We start from the raw sequence: 16683 nt of genomic DNA on the forward strand, positions 1-16683 counted from the left end.
AAATGTTTTAAAATGTTTTTAATACTTACCCTAGCATTTTTAGGCATTCTGTATGGATTTCCCATATTTGAAAGTTGAAATAATAAATTAGTTAGATCTTTGCAATTTTTGGATTTTAGTGTAATCAAAGGTTGACTCTGGTTTTCCCGTAGAAAAAAAGTAGTAGTTGGTTTGCATGAACATTAGTGTTAATTTTTTAAAGATCCTCTCTCTTTTGGTCCTCTAAAATGGGATTATAAAAGGTGTTTGAGAATTAGTCACTCATTCTTACTTTTCAGCAAATACTTGTTGAACCCTACATTTTGACGTGCAGTTTTGGGTGAAGCAATAAAGCCTTGATTAAAACAGACAATAATCCTGCCCCTACTGAGCTTACATTCTAGCTGGAGGAGATAGACAACCAGATAAATAGGTAAAGTATATAGTATGTTAAAAGGTGTAAGTGTTGTAGAGAACAATTATGCAGGTAAAGGGGGAAATGGGAGATCTTATTTTTCTTCATTTAAAAAAGAATATATTTAAGGCTGTTAGGGACCATTCCAATTAAAGTTTAAGCAAAAAATTACTTTAAACATTCTAGTACTGTAGCATTTTTAATTCTAAACTTAAATTTGTAAAGGTTGTTATATTTATGGACAGCCCTAGGTTGGAAAAATAACTTTTAAAACAATTCCTTAGCTACTTCTTTAGCAAGCAAGTAAATATCGATCACAATAAAACTTCATTGCCAAAACTTTTAAGTCCTCACGTTTTAAAAATAGCTCTAAACTAGAACATGTTTCAGGCCACCTACTCCCATAAGGAATAATACAAACAAAATTCTCACCCACAACTAAATACCAAAGGGACGAAATATCTGTTATACTTAACTTGCTTGGTTGGTTCTGAAAGTCCCAATTGGTGAACTTTAAAAAAGCCATTCATTTCTTTGGTGCAAAAACTGACAAATGGCTGAAGTAACCAGAAGGGAACAAAGAACAGTGGAGACCTTCAAAGACCACAGCAGTGGACACGGGGTGAAAAGCAGCAGGCACTATTTTAAAAGGATGACCGTGAATCTGGAGACTGAAGTTCTACAGACCAAGAGCAAAGGGCCACTTGCAGCTCTGTTCCCACGAGGGCATGACCATGCTTTTTTAGAAGCACATCAGCAGAGGGACAGAGAGTCCATTGTCCAACAATTGTAGTGGCCACCCGCAGGAAGTAGGGTGAATGTCTGGGTTAGGGGCCCGACACTGGTGACTTCAGAGACCCTGTCTGTGCACCAAAGAACGGCTCAGTCAGAATAATGAGAGTTAATTGCACAAGGTTTTTTAGGAGTGGATTTTCTATGATTAAGGCGTCATGCAGGACTTTCCATTTTTAATGTTGTTCATGCTGAGGAGTCCTCAGCAGACACCTATTGTCTGGGATCTTGATCTTAGACTTCTAAGCCTCCAGAACAGTGAGAAATAAATGTTGTTTAAGCTAAAGGAAAAAAAAAACTTGGAAATATGTAAATCAGTTTAATGGTTTTTCTCATTGTAAAAAGTAATATGTTTATTGAGAAAGGCTCAGACGATCTTTTTTAAAAAAAATAATCACTCATAACCTGAAAGAAAGCAGCCGTTAATGTTGTTAGGTGGTTGCCATTCCCAGGCTGAGTGCCAAGGTGCTCGGGCACCACAGCAAATCCTCAAAGTTGCCACAGGATATTTTTCATCATCAAGGGAAGCACATCTGTCCAACACCTCACTGGAGGTAGTTCACAGTTTCAACATCAAATCATACTGCATTCCTTTGCAAAAGCGGGTTTTCTATATTGCTGAGTTGTTAGTGATAAAAAGTGAGTACCATGTACAAACCACTGTAGAACAGGAAATGGGGGGTAATCATGTCCAATCTGATCCCAAGATACAAAGTTAGGCACGCCCACAGGCCCCACAGGTGCTCAGGTTCCATTACTAAGTTCTGGGGAGATAAGGAAAAGATAGTACTGTTCATTTATGTGTGTCATTATTTTCAAATAGGTACTAATTCATTGGGACATAAATATTTATTAAGTTGTTTGGACCTAACAGTTTATTGTTTTGGCCTAGAGGCACTGTCAAAAAATTATGAGACTGTAAGAGCTTCCAGAATCATTTGGGAATCTCTAGTTTATATCCTCTCAGGCTTTTTCCTATGTGTACTGCACATGTTTTTGAAACCTTTTAATGTAACAATAAAATACATATAAATGGAAATCTTCATGTTTCAGTTAATGTAGTCAACCTCATTATTTAAATATTTTAATGGCAGTATAGTTTTCCATTGTTTGGCTCCATTATTTTATTCATCAATCCCCTAGTATTAGAAGTTTAGGAGAACTTTACTTTTATAGTCAATGGCATGGTCAACCTCTTGCACATTTTTGTTTATATATCTAATAATTCCTTAGGCTAGATTCCTAGAAAGCAGTTTGCTGGGTCAAAGAATTGATACCACGTTCTTACACTTTGATATCCAGAAAGAGAGAGAAAATGCCAAATTGCCTTTTCCGAGAAATTATGCCAGTCTCTTTCTACCAACAGTTCACAAGAACACCTCGGCAGAAAGAAGGGAAGCACTGGAGAACTTCCAGCCGTGGGAACTCAGGACTTGAGGACTGAGCAAAGGTGTTCTCCTCCCCAACCATGGAATAAACTTAATGCCAGTAAGGAAGCTGGGAAAGTGCAAACTGGCCTGGAGCTCTTGAGAGCCTCCGAGGCCAGTGCCCTCCGACAGCAGCGTCCAGGCAGATCCCACTTAGAGGACAGGATGGCCGCTTGTCAGGAAGCTTCAGCCTTTGGTGCACTAACTGTGCCATTTTTCAAAACGACATTGTACTCCCCGGAAAGCCACACTGCAGTGCAAAGCCTTCTTTCTGCCTCCATGAGGAAGAGACAAATGAGCGAAATAGAACTTGACATTGGCAGGTTTTTTTTGAGAGGACAGATTTCAGGGTACTGTGAAGGTCAAATGGCATCCTTTCTGTTCCATGCTCCACGGCGCATATATGTTAGTCTGTGATTATACATGTTTCACATTGTAAACTGCATTCAATTTACACATGTGAGCTGGTATTACTTATCAAGTTATTTATTCAATTATTACTTATCAAGGAAAAAGCATATTTTTAGGCTCTGGTCATGGAGATATAAAGATATATGATGTACTTGGGAAATATTTCTATTTTAAGAAAACTCTGAGCTCTTCAGCTTTCTAGGAAACCAAGGCGTGCGGACAGAGTCATTCCTGAGTGTCATGAATGGCAAGGGTTTTCATTATTTTACCGGATGGTGATTTATATTACTGTTTTTAAAGATGAACATCTGTCTTTGATCTTGATTTATAAAATTTTTAAGCAATTCAATTTTAGAAATTTGTAAATAGTTCTATTAAAATAGAACTCTAGATTAAAGCTGTCTGAAAAATTAATGCTTAGCTAGCTGATTCTGAAAAGATGAATAGGTTCTTCTAGGCCTTCACACTGTTTACTCTTCAAATTGAAGTAAAAATTAGTGGAATAAATGTTAATAAGTAGGATGATCCTGCTTAAAGCAGAAAAATCTCTTGAGAAATTTTGGTATAAAAAAATGAGGTCTGTATTGTAAATACTCATCACTTCATTGTTTTTGCCTATGCCTTTAATACATAGAACCAAGAAGCAATTTTCACTCATGTCCGAAGTAAAAAGACCACCATGGTGTGTTTTTTGAGCACATGCAGGGTGAAGAACCTGTCCCTGTGTGTAGAGGGAGGCTGTCAGATTTGCTGTGAGTCTCCATGTGACTACTGCCACATGGCATTTCCTTTTCAATGCCCAGAGTCTTCTGTGTGTGTCCGTGACATCTTTAGAGAAGTTGACTGTGTCAAGAGAGGGGTGAGTTTTTGCCTTTGTGACTAGTACGCTTAGAAAAGATAAACTTCAGGATTTTAGAGAATTTGAAGGCCTACTCAGTGATTTTTACTTGATCAACATGGTTCTCTTTCATTGTTTTTAGAAAACCAACTATATAGATCTGCTTTCAGAACACAGGGCATTTCTATAGAGTTAAGAGACATGTGCCAAAGAGTGCACTGTAGTAGTGTGACCCTCATCTGTCATGCCCAGAACATTGTTCCTGCAAGATAAAAGAAGGGGCAGTATCAGTGATATGTGAACAGTGCCTTAGCCTCCTGGGTTTAAGGATAGAATATCAAGGTCATTCTTTATTTTCTTAACGAAATTAAAATCCATGTTGATGGACAGATCTCTGGTCTCTGAATATTTTGAGATAATGAGGAACATTATTTCTTTTAACCCGCACCATTTTTTAGCAGACCTTCACCAAATTAATAAATTATCTGATAGATAAGACCATTAGTAATTTAAATAAATCTAGTGCTTACACTCATCTGTGTATTCAGCAAACATTTATTGAGCTCCACCAATTCTGAGCACCAAAGATGAACAAGACAGATAGGGAGACTGCCTTTGAGTTTACGATTGAATTAGGAAGCATTCAAAAAAGCCAGAGTCTGAAAATCAGTGAGGATGTGCTGTAGTGGAGATTCAGGGGGTATTTTGGAGCAGAGTCCCTAAGCTCAGCCCAGCGCTCGGAGAAGCTTCCCTAGGAACTCCTGGTTGGCCTAGGTCTTAAAGGGCTAGTAGAAGACAGAGTACTCATATGGGCAATACAAGTAGAGTAAATTCATCTGGCCAGATGCTCCACTTCTTCCAATACACATATTCAGACCTGTAACTACCACCCAGATGCTAGTTGGTGCCATTGCCTAGTTACGTGATGTCTTCCAATGGTTCCGGAGGGACCTGTCATGTCTGTGGTCCACCAACCCCTGCTGGGTTTTCATCTATTACATTTAGCAATGGAAAGGTGAGGCTTTAAGCATTCTGATTTTTTTTTTTGAATAATGCCAACTGATGATACTAGGCCCATGTCACCTAGATTTCACTTGACTGGTTTTCAAGGCAGCCCTTAAATGACTTTTTAATTAGTTGTGTAGCTATGCCTAATCATGATACTTTTTATAGTCATATATACAAATAAGCTTGTGTATACTTTATTATTTGTATTTATTTAAAATAAAATTAGAAGTTAAACATCTGTGATCTAGCGTAAATCATGAGGCGGGTGGTATTGGTCTGGCCATTTGTAAGGTTTAGTTAACTGTAGCTGTAATTTACCTAACAGAGATTAAATATTTAATGTTAACAAATGCTTGTGTTTCATTAGGAAAAATATTATTATTATGGTCATTAATAAGATTTGCAAATCATTAGTACTGATCAGATAAATGCAACTACAGAAAAAAAAATCACATCTTTATCCAAATCATGACTGTTGATGGCTTTAACATTTTTTAATCCCAAACTTTCACTGTAGGATTTGCAAGGGCACAGCCCCTTTAAAAATATCTATTTTGTTTCCTCCCATTTAAGGCAATAGCATTCTCAACGGGCTTGTGATTATTTGGCCTCTTCTAGGGAAAGCCCTAGAGCAGAAATTCTTCCCTAAAGAAAGTCATTTGGTTCCAAACTCCTAGTAGCTGTTGTCTCCCTGGGGCTCCTTTGTCTCTAGAGGGACCAAGTCTGAAGAACTGTAGTCTGGCTGAAACTCCGGTGGCCTTTTTTGGAAGGCTGCATAAAAGTTGCTAATAAAGAGGGGCTGTTTGTCTTAGGTATACTGACACCATGCATTTGAAAAGTCTGCAGTACACAATTCCCATTTATGCCCACTTAGGGTTTCTGTTGGGTTTTTTTTTTTAAGCTTGAGTCTACTCTCCTACTAAAAATAAAGCTATTTTTGTAAGGGTTGCTTCTAGTACTTACATCTACATTTTAAAAGAATTTGCAGAAAACAGTCCTTAGTGATAACTGTGCGCAATGCCCAGATTGTTGCAGAACTGTTTTAAATAGATCTTTTTGTGATGGCTGCATTTCAGCGCTCTCACAGGGTTCAGCTCACATGATTCCATCCCCCCACCCCTGACACACATGCAACAATGGGGCTCATCACCCCTTACTTAAAGTACTTGTTTAATTTGTGTATTTGTCCAGCATGTGTCTGCTGACTGTCCTTTATGCTTTGTCTGTGGCCTCACTCGCACACACAGACACTGAATAAATGTAATGACAGGTTCCCTTAAGAGACGATGGATTGCTCTTTTAGGGAGTTGTGTGTTTCTATGGCAACTCCCTTTCTAAAACTTTGAATTTTATCCACATGTATTTTGCAGATACCAAAAACAAGCTTATGTTTAATTTAGAGAAGCTTTGTTGAAGAGGAAACTGTAGCTCATCCGCAGATGTCAAGAGCATGCACACTTTGTTCGAAAGCTCGTTGAAAAAAATTATGATTCTTTTTGTGCTTGACAGTTAACCCAGTGACCAACATTCCATTCGGATAGTCTTTTGTCAACTTTTATGCCTCTTGCAGTAAAAATCTCAAATAGATATATATGCAACTTAATAGAACTAAAAAGGAACAAAGTGGGCAGTGCGTGTGTGCTTTTGGCCTCTCTTGCCTTCCCAGTTTTGTACATCATAATATCACTAGCTCATTGAATTAAATTTGCTTTCATCATCAATTTCCTTTTCTCTGTGTTACTACAGTGTCTACGGGCTCTCAGTTACTAGCCACCTCTGATCTAGAGAAAATAGGTTAGATCCCTATTTTGAAAGGACCATCTCCATGGTTCAATGCTTTGTGTTTGTTAGGAGTCGGGATTCTGAAGGACACATGGGTTGTATTCCTGAGCAATAAAATACGTATATGTGTAAGGACATTTCCTAATTTTGTAGGATAATTCAAATGAAGTAATTTGTGTAGTGTATGGGGTCTGTGTGTATGAGTTTTACTGTACTTACAGGGTATTATGTTTCTTTTCTTTTTTTTTTCCTTTTTCTTTTTTGTATACCTGTGTGCATTTTGACTTTTTTGCCTTTCTCCCTGAAACGGATTCAGTTTTCTTAAAATCAAATCAGCTGTGTGGCTGGTGCTGTTTTGCTTCATCCACATGTGTTAATTGTGCTGTGGCTTGTTTTGTTTACTGTTTTTGCAGACCTGATTTGCCATGGTCCATGCCTTTCATTCCACTAGACCACATAGTTGATTTCCCAGTGGGGAAAAGGCTGCCTTTTCACCCGGTAATTAGTTATCTCATTCAAAAGAGCCAAGCTTCTCAGAGATGACTTTGTCACACTTTAAATGTCTGCTTTGGAAGATGAGAGCTCATTTAGTTACATGCTCATCCATGTGGCAGAAGAAATGCATGGTTAGTCACCATGGAAATTCTTAAGTATTTGAAGGGCACAGGATGGTTAATTAGACCATTTATACTCAGCTACTGAGAGATTATGAGTTAGTTTATAATGATAAGAAATCAGAGTAAGAGGTAATATTTTTCAGCCCATGAGGAAGTGGTAGTCTTGTTTATTCCTAAAGTGTATTTTCATTTGCCAAGAGAGGACTCTGTGGCATTTTTTTCTTGAATAAATTTTGTGTAATCTCTTGCTAAGTAAACAAGCACATCCCCAAAAACATACAGGTAGACTGAGCTCTGTGTTCTCACTGCTGTTACCTCCCCAGAACACGGGAAGAGAGTAAACGCTAGACTCTCCTTTGAAGGTGTGGGGTGGTGGTAAAACTGCCCCTCAGCAGGGTCCCTCCATCCACTGTGTTCCTGAGTCTTCCCACATCTCCCAGCTCAACCTCCCACATCTAGTTACTCCCCACCATCAATCCCACATCCAGGCCCCTGATCCCAGCCCACCCTGTCTGAAAGCCGCTGTCTTCCTCTGCATTCTTCTCCTTTCTTGGCCTCTTTAATTATTTCCTTCTTGTCCTAGTCAGTTACAAATATGTGGCTTCATCTTTCAGCCCAGGCTTCAGGTACGTCCAAGTTTTGCCTCTTCACCCCCATGGCCCAGCCTTTCTTCCTGTGGGACACTGTAAGGGAGGTGACTAGAAGTATTCATTTTGAAAGGACATGGAATGACCATTTAATATCCTCAGTGCATTTGTGTGCTAAGACATTTTAGAGCTCTGTTTTATGTCAAACCTCATGTGACAAAAGGTCTAAGATTTAAAGTTTTAAAAAAATTTGTTAATATTTTCTTCCATTATATACAACTCATGTGATCTGGCTCCTGGGTAACTCTTCGGCTTCATCTTGCTCCAAGCTCACCCTTCTGTCCTACCTGGGGACAGTTTTTGGATGTGCCATCCTTTCACTTGGCCACTCCATGTGCTCCCTCCGTCTGAAATGTTTCTCCGTCTCCCATCCCAAAAGCTCCAGTGTCCCTTCTTCAGGGACAATTTTCCTCCCCCACTCCCCAATCTATCTAGGTTTCCCTATTATGCTTTCATAGCATTGAATACCTTTAAAACATAGCACTTATTACAGTTTCAGTCTTATCTTTATTGGCATGGTTATCTCATCAATATCTGTCTCTCCCATTATTCTTGAAGCTTCTATAAGCAAGCAGTTTCTTGTCTTTGTGTTTCCAGTGACCAGCACAGGAATGGACATGTAGCAGGTCACAGTGACTATTGTTGAGTGACCATCTACAGATATCTCTGGTGAGCCACGCAGTGTGCATCGGCCCCTTTCTTGCTAGCACACCCTGGTTTGGTTGAAGTATTTACTCACTTCCAGCTGCTCTAGTGCAACTGGCTCCAACCCATCCCTGATCCAGGGGGGTGGTTAGTCTAATCAAATCAAAGGTGAAGAGCATCTGGGGCCTTAATGATGTCGCTGAGCCGCTAAATAAAGCAGCCCTGGGACAGCACTATGTCTAGCAACTGTTTGTTCGAGACAATAAATCCTCTTATTTGTTTAGATCAATTAAGAGTTTTCTGTTTCTGAAAATATCCTGATACAGAATGTCATGAATGAATGAACACATGAATAAATGAACAACTTAATCTCCTGTCTTCACAAGTCCCTTGGTAATTCAGTTTTCTCTCTCTTCATTTCTTTGAAGTGTTAGTGAAGATGTTGACCAGTATTAAGCCCAATGCTAAAATCCAAAATAATTTCTATATGTTTGAAAATTGTTTCCTCCTACTCAATGCCACATCCCCTGAACTTGAACTCACATTCTTCTTCACCTCTCACCCTTTGGCTCCACACTTTGTTCATAACTTTTGGGGGCAAGCTCTTTTCTCGGGAGGTTGAGAGTCAGGTCGTCATACCCAGCAATTTCCTGTTTGTGAGCCTTGAAGCTCTTGAAGAGTGCAGGCAGGTTTGACAGAACCCGTAGGTGTTTTCAGACGCTGAGCTGATTCATCCCCTGTGGTTGTTCATTCTCCCAAGCTACCATAACATCTCTTTTTTCTGGATACTGCACAATTTCTCTTTGTGTGGAGATGAGATCCTCAAGACCTGCCCATTCCATGCGTCCCATGTCTTTTCTGGGTTTTGGTGAGTTACGTTTTAGGTCCCTCTGTCTCCATTGTTATCAAACAGTTTGTGCACAGCAGAGTTTTGTTTCTTCTTTTAAAAATATATATATATTTAATTGAAGTTATTAGGGTTGAAGTTACTATAATTGAAGTTATTATAACATTGACCTATATATAGGTTGAAGTGGTACAATTCTGTAATACATCATGTGTATTGTATTGTGTGTTCACCACCCAAGTCAGGTCTCCTTCCATCACCAGTTATCCTCCCTGTACTCTCTTCTACCCTTTCCCTCTGGGCATCATCATACTGTTGTCTGTGTCTATGAAGTTTTTGGTGTGTTTGTTTTGGGGTTTTGTGCTTAATCCATTTATATTTTGCATTTAGCCCCACAACCCCTCTCTCCTCCGACAGCTGTCTGTCTATTCTCTATTTTGTTAGTTGATTTTGTTCATTAGATTCCTCATATGAGTGAAATCACATAGTATTTGTCTTTCTCTGACTGGCCTACTTTACTTGGCATAGTGTTCTCCCGGTCCATTCATGCTGTCATAAATGGTAAGGTTTTCTTGTTTTTTATGGCCAGGTATTCCACTATATAAGTGTACCACAGCTTTTTTACCCTCTTAGCTACTGATGGACCCTTAAGCTGCTTCCAAATCTTGGCAATTGTAAGTAATGTTGCAATGAACATAGGGGTGCATATATTCTTTTGAATTAGTATTTTGTCTTTCTTCAGATATATTCCCAGAAGTGGAATTGCTGCGTCATAAGGCAATTCCATTTTTTAATTTTTTGAGGAAACCCTATACTGTTTTCCACAGTGGTTGCACCAGTCTGCATCCCCACCAACAGTGTATGAGGGTTCCCTCTTCTCCATATCCTGGCTGGCACTTGTTTGTTGATTTATTGATGATGGCCATTGATAGGTGGGAGGTGATATCTCATTGTGGTTTAAATTTGCATCTCTCTGATGATTAGTGATGTTGAGCATCTCTTCATATGTGTGTTGGCCATCTGTGTGTCCTCTTTGGAGAAGTGTCTATTGAGGTCCTTTGCCCATTTTTCAATTGTATTATTTGGTTATTTTGGCATTGAATGGTGTACCTTCTTTATATATTTTAGACTTTAACCCCTTTTCAAATGTATCACTGGCAAAATATGTTCTCCCATGCAGTGAATAGTTTTGTTTCTTAGCATTTTGTGTTAAGGCAGAGCTTTGCATGTGCCCCATAAATCTAGGCTACGTGTCTGCTGCCTGCCTTTTTCACAGACCTCCACTGTAACCTAACAAATGCAGGGCCTTAAATAAATACCACCTGAAATGCCTACTTTTCTGGTGGCAGAGACTTCGGAGTTCTCATTACTCACTTGATCTCCCTGTGCAGGAAACCACAGGAGGTGGGCAACTAGGTCAGCAGCCTTTGAGAGCATTACTTTTGGCCATGCCATGTGAAAAAGTACTGAATTTGTACTTGCCTTCTTAAACCAAGACAGGAATGATTCCCTTTGGCCCACTGCCTCGGGCAGGTAACATAGTCTCTGACATTCAGAGAAAAATCCTAAATGCCTCAAAGTGTTGTTACAGACTTAGGGTATGATGCTACGAAAGTGTTTCTCTTGCCTGGGGAAGCTCTGTACAAAAATAGTAATATTACAAGGCTGCCAAAGACAAACTCCTGTGAAGCATCTTTTCCCACTGCTCAGTAACTGCCTCAGTCTCCCTCCCTATCCCCAACAATGTGCAGAAGCAGCCTATGGTGTGGGCCTCCCACATACAGAGAGATCGGTTCCCCTGGAATCTTCAGCGTGAATCTCTGCTTCTTCTGATTGCAGGCCTCCCCTGCTGACCCCTGGATTCAAGTGTTTTTTTTTTTTAACTCCCTGATTTCTATTGAAAAAAAATTCCTTGTAGTTAGTGATGAGGCAACTTCATTGTTTCTTAGAAAAGTGCTTTGTGTATAGTACTGGTTCACATCTTGCTCTGATTCAGACAGCCAACTTTTTTGCACACGCACTGTGTGTCATACGTTGTTCTAGATGCATGGGATACATTTGCGAACAAAACTAAAAATTCCTGCCCTATGGGAGCTTATATTCTACTGGGGGGAACAAACAATAAGCAATAAATAAATAAGCAAATAATAGTATGTTAGAAGGTGATAACTGCTATGAAAAGGGAAGCAAAATATAGAGCAGGGTAAGGGGAGTGTTGTTTGGGGGTGGGGAGAGGTTGCAGTTTTAAATCAGGTGATCAAAGTAAGCCTCCTATATTTCTAGCCTTTTGTTGTTGTTGTTTTCATAGAATGTCGTAATGTTTTGATATCGCAGATGAATCATTGGCATAAATTAAATATTGCCTGAAATAAAAGCAGTGCCGCTCAAGGCTAAACCTGATTGCTAAATGCTTAAGAAAGCACAAGACGGTGCCTGAGCCCTCATCAGCCATTTTCAGGTTATCTATTGTGAGTTTCCCTTTTTCTAAAAATAGTATTCATTTTATGTAGTCTTCCAATGGAGTATATCTGTGACACCTGCTGCCATGTGCTTTTAGTTAAATAGAACTAGCCGTCTTACCAGACCAAAAGGTTCATCCAAAATGTTTCCTCTAAAAGTTCTCAGAAGGCTCCCCTGGTTGCCTTTCCAGCCTGTAACAGTGATGGATTTTGCAACCCTGCTGGTCTAGCCATGTAGAAAAACCTAATGTTGTGGGTAATTCTCCCCTTTACACATGTATTTTGTGTTTTAGTAGTCGTTTGGAGCTCTCGTGTCTTAGGCATGGAGTTCCTTGTATCCATGTAAACTGCAGACCGCCAACAGCCCCACCCAAACAGCACTGTGAGTATGGTCCCACGCTCTCCTCCTGCAGTGCCCACTTCTGCCCCCGCCTGCAGCGTGCAGATAAGCCCTCCTTTGAAATCTGGAGTTTTGTACCTATGTGCCCTCTCCCCAGCTGTCTTGTCTGTCCTCCCTTTTCTGCATTCCACTTGTATTTTCTCCCTGAAGTAACCTTAGGAGGGGCAGTGCGTGGCTCCTCCCATTGCCTGAACCTCTAAACTAGAGGCTCTCAGCCAGTTGCTCTCTAGGGGCTAGACCATGTCAAGATAACTTGTTTTGCCTCCTGCCCAGAACTGTTATCCAAACCGTGTACAGTGTTATCCAAAAGGTAGACTGGAGCTAGAGACATCAGAATGAATACCTTTTGATTAAAGTATAGTTGACACAATATTCTGTTAGTTTCAGGTGTACAACATAGTGATTTCACATTTATGTACCTTATGATGTGATCACCATGATAAGTCTAGCTACCCTCTGTCTCATACAAACTTATGATAAAATTATTGACTATATTCCCTGTGCTATATATTATATCCTGGTGACTTATTTATTTTATAAGTAAGAGTTTGTATCTCTTATTTCCTTTAACCTTTTTCACCTGTTTCCCCACTCCCTTCCCTCTGGCAAACATCAGTTTGTTCTCTGTAACTATGAATCTGTTTCTGTTCATTTGTTTTGTTTTTTTAGATACCACATATAAGTGATTTCTGTCTCTCTTACTTATTTCACTTAGCATATTACCCTCTAGGTCCATCTATGTTGTCTCAAATGGCAAGTTTTCATTCTTCTTTATGGCCGAGTGATATTCTATTGCGTGCATGTGCTACACGTGTGTACATGTGTGCACCGTACATACACCGCATCTGATTCATCCCATCTACCAGTGGACACCTAGGTTGCTTCCATGTCTTAACTATTGTAAATAATGCAGTGGACATAGTAGTGCAGATATCTTTTCGAATCAGTGTTTTCTTTTTCTTTGTATAAATACCCAAAAGTGGAATTGCTGGGTTTTATGGGAGTTCTATTTTAAATTTATTTACTATTTAATTTATTTTTTGAGGAACCTCTGTACTGTTTTCTGTAGTGCCTGCACAAATTTACAATCTCACCAACAATGCAGTAGGGTTTCCTTTTCTCCACATTCTGACCAACACTTGTTGTTTATTGATTTTTATTATAATAGCCTTTCTGACATGTGTGAGGTGATACCTCATTTTGGTTTTGATTTGCATTTCCCTGATGTTTTGTGATTCAACCTCTTTTCATATGTCTGTTAGCTGTGTCTTGGGAATACATGCCCTCTTTGCAGAAATGTCTTGAGGTCCTCTGCCCATTTGTTAATTGGACTGTGTTTTTGATGTTGAGTTGTATGAGTTCTTTATATGTTTTGGATATTGACCCCTTTTTGGACATGTTGTTTGCAAATATCTCCCATTCAATGGATTATCTTTTTATTATGTTGATAGCTCCCTTTAAAGCTTTTTATTTTGATGTAGTCCCATTTATTTATTTTTGCTTTTATTCCTCACAACAAATGCGTTTTGAGCATTGGCAGATGTCCTTCCATTCCTTACCAGTTGTTCCCTGTCACCATTTTCAGAGGGCGTGGAGAGCCATGGGGACAAGCCTGGAGCACTTAGAAAGACAGTCTTCCAGAGGGAATGGGCAGCTACCCCGGCTCATTGCAGGGTCTGGCTCTGAGCCTGCCACTCATTATTCTGAATTGTGCAGTGTGCTTCTGTCATCTACAATGGAGTGACTTTGGGAAAGCCACACACTCTCCCCAGGCCTGTTTCCTCATCTGTAAAGGGAGAAGATTAGTTTCCAAATGACCTTCCAGATTGCTTCCACTCCTAGTGGTAAGACACTGTTTACTGCCCTTCTCCTAAAAGTTGACTTTTTTGACATGGTTGGGATATTCCTGCTTCTGTGCCCTTTATCCTTGGTTACAAGGATGATAAATATTTTTCTTTATATATGCTAACAACTTACTTCAAGACAATGAATAAGGATTTAGTATTGAAACAAACTGTAGGAACCAAGGTAATTAGCAGTAATACTTTTATTGCTTATTTATTCAGGATATAACTACTCAGCAAAGTTAGGTGGGCTATACTGTGAATAAGAGGTACTTAGAAACAGAATTATTCCTTTTCAGTTGGAAAAGAATCTGGATCTTTGAAGCAAATATCTGGCCCAAAGTCACAAAGTAAATGAGAAACAAGAACTAGAAATCATTTCTTTGCTGTTTGATTGCTGTCGTTGATTATGAATTGATATGAATATTTTATGTAATATACCCATATTCCAAAAAATTATATTATTTTTGATATTTTTAACAAATATACCTGTCTTTCAAAGAATACTGGAGCAAATTTCACCTGTTTTTATATGGGACACACATAATAGTGTGTGTATTGATGAGATTTCATCTTATTTTTAAAGACTTCTGAGAAAGATTTCATTACTTGCCTCATTAATCCACTCTAGCGTTTAATTAGATTGATGTCACAGCACTTTCTTATCTAACTGAAATCTTTCATGCTATAGCTTAACTCTATTTTCTCTCATTTTACCTAGGATATTAAAAACAGCTCATCACCATTATCCATAATAACATTTATGAAGTCCTCCAGATATTTGAAATGTTAGCAGTATAGCTAACAGTAAACATAACTCCCAAATATCAGTAAATTTTAAAATAGAGAACAGGGACCAGTTTGTAATAAATGTGAATGGCATGGATGGTAGTATTTAGTCTTGATGAATGAATAATGCAGTGAACAAATATGACTTAAGCAGACTTAGTGAAAAAATTTATCTGTTAACTCATCACTTAAATATTCATCAGGTACCTTTGTTATATTGTGCTATGTTCAGAAGTACAAAAAAATAAGTCATAGAGCCAATAAGATTTCAGTGCAAGGGATTTTTTAAAGTAGAACTTATTAGGCACATTGCAGAACACATTGGGTATATTATTCAGAACCATGAAGGTAGAATAGCTTCATCTTCAGAGGATAACTCGACAGCCTATCTGTTGACCATGTGGTATTTACAACCATACCTGAGGTGGGGCTGAAAAAAATAGTCTGAATATTAGAACATTTCTCCTCATTTTACAGCTGCCCCATTTCTAAAATCTGTGATAGGCATCAAAATTCTACTATATGTGGTCCCTGAACTGTTCATCTGAAAACCCCTTTGTTCTGGAGTTAGTGCTGAAGACGTACCTGTGTCTTCCTGTGCATATTTGGACATGTGTGAACACCGGTCAGTGTAGGACAAGGGGTTTATCACTGGAAATAAATCACAGAGCCGTGAAGCATGAAAATGATAGGCCTGGAATGCAGAACCCAGGGTTGCCTTCTGCCTCCATTTTTTATCAGACAGCAGAAGCAGAAAGGCGAAAAGATTTATTCTAGAGCTGTTTGACACTGACCAAGCCATTTATAGCAGATAAAATGCTGATTTATTGCTGCAAAGAGAATAATGGGTATTCTTGCTAAAATGCCGTTAATAGTTTTATTGTTTCAAGTGCAAATCATATTCAGCAATTTGTTAGTCGTCTTTTGAAGCAAAGTTGAAGTAATTCAATTCAGTGTGGGCTTTCAGCAGAAGGACAAAGTAATTAGCAAATTGTGAAAGAATTCATTCACCAAGGTTGGCTGATATTTGAATTCTCTGAACTATAAAGACATAGAAAAATTGCATTTGAGAAATACAAGATGATGTATGTATTTGTTTACAGCAGAAAAGCCTTAGGAAAGTTGACGTTGCACACTCTGTGGAGTTAGGAGTGTGCCTGCCTCTGTGGGCGCCATTTTTTATGTGCGGGACATTGTGCTGGCCACCAAAGGGAAGACTAAACTGCAGAAATTAGGTAGTTCAAAATTAATTAAAATATATCATCGGAATAGGACCAGAATTTCCAGAAAGGTACACATGAAGAAGTTCCATGGAGAAGATGACACTCAGAAAGTGACATTTGAGATCAGTGTTAAAACCTACCTAAGATTTTTGTAGCCACAGTTGGAGTTTCAGACTGAAGGAATGCCAGAGAGTGGGAAGATCTGTGCTGATGAACTCTGAGTGAGCTCTTGGATGCATAGGAAGGCCCCTGCTACAGCCTGGTGTCCCAGCATCATTATTAGTAGCGCCCTCTTCTGCTCTTAAATGAGTCCCAGTTGAATGGCCTACTATACAATGACTGTGGGGGCTGTGAAAATGTGCCACTCAGCTCTCCTGCTTTCGGGAGCACAACTGACTGATGTCCCAGCTGTGACCCCTCTGGACTCACCCCACTTGGGCACCATGGCCACACTTCCCAGGGGCCACTCCCAGCCAGGAATTATGCACAGTGAGGGTGCTGAGACATGCCCATTCCAGCAAGACAGGGGGTTCTCCCCTGAGACACTTTGCCTCAAGGAC

General features: G+C 39.3%; 1 protein-coding gene across 5 annotated transcripts in view; it reads left to right on the forward strand.

The window, feature by feature from the left end:
* The window catches only part of BACH2 (BTB domain and CNC homolog 2), a 330764-nt gene that overhangs the window by 121396 nt on the left and 192685 nt on the right, over window positions 1-16683 (forward strand). Inside the window, exon 3 of one of the 5 annotated variants that reach the window (XM_037131213.2) lies at window positions 3721-3883. The exons of 3 other annotated variants lie outside the window; for them this stretch is intronic. The gene's annotated coding sequence lies outside the window, so the exon portion shown is untranslated. Of the gene's footprint in view, window positions 1-3720; window positions 3884-8850; window positions 9430-16683 lie in introns of those variants that run through there. One more of the 5 variants, XM_037131214.2, reaches the window with a different exon arrangement.

This window comes from Artibeus jamaicensis, unplaced genomic scaffold (genome assembly GCF_021234435.1).
Source record: "Artibeus jamaicensis isolate MK-2021 breed Jamaican fruit bat unplaced genomic scaffold, CSHL_Jam_final contig_387, whole genome shotgun sequence".
Lineage (NCBI taxonomy): Eukaryota > Metazoa > Chordata > Mammalia > Chiroptera > Phyllostomidae > Artibeus > Artibeus jamaicensis.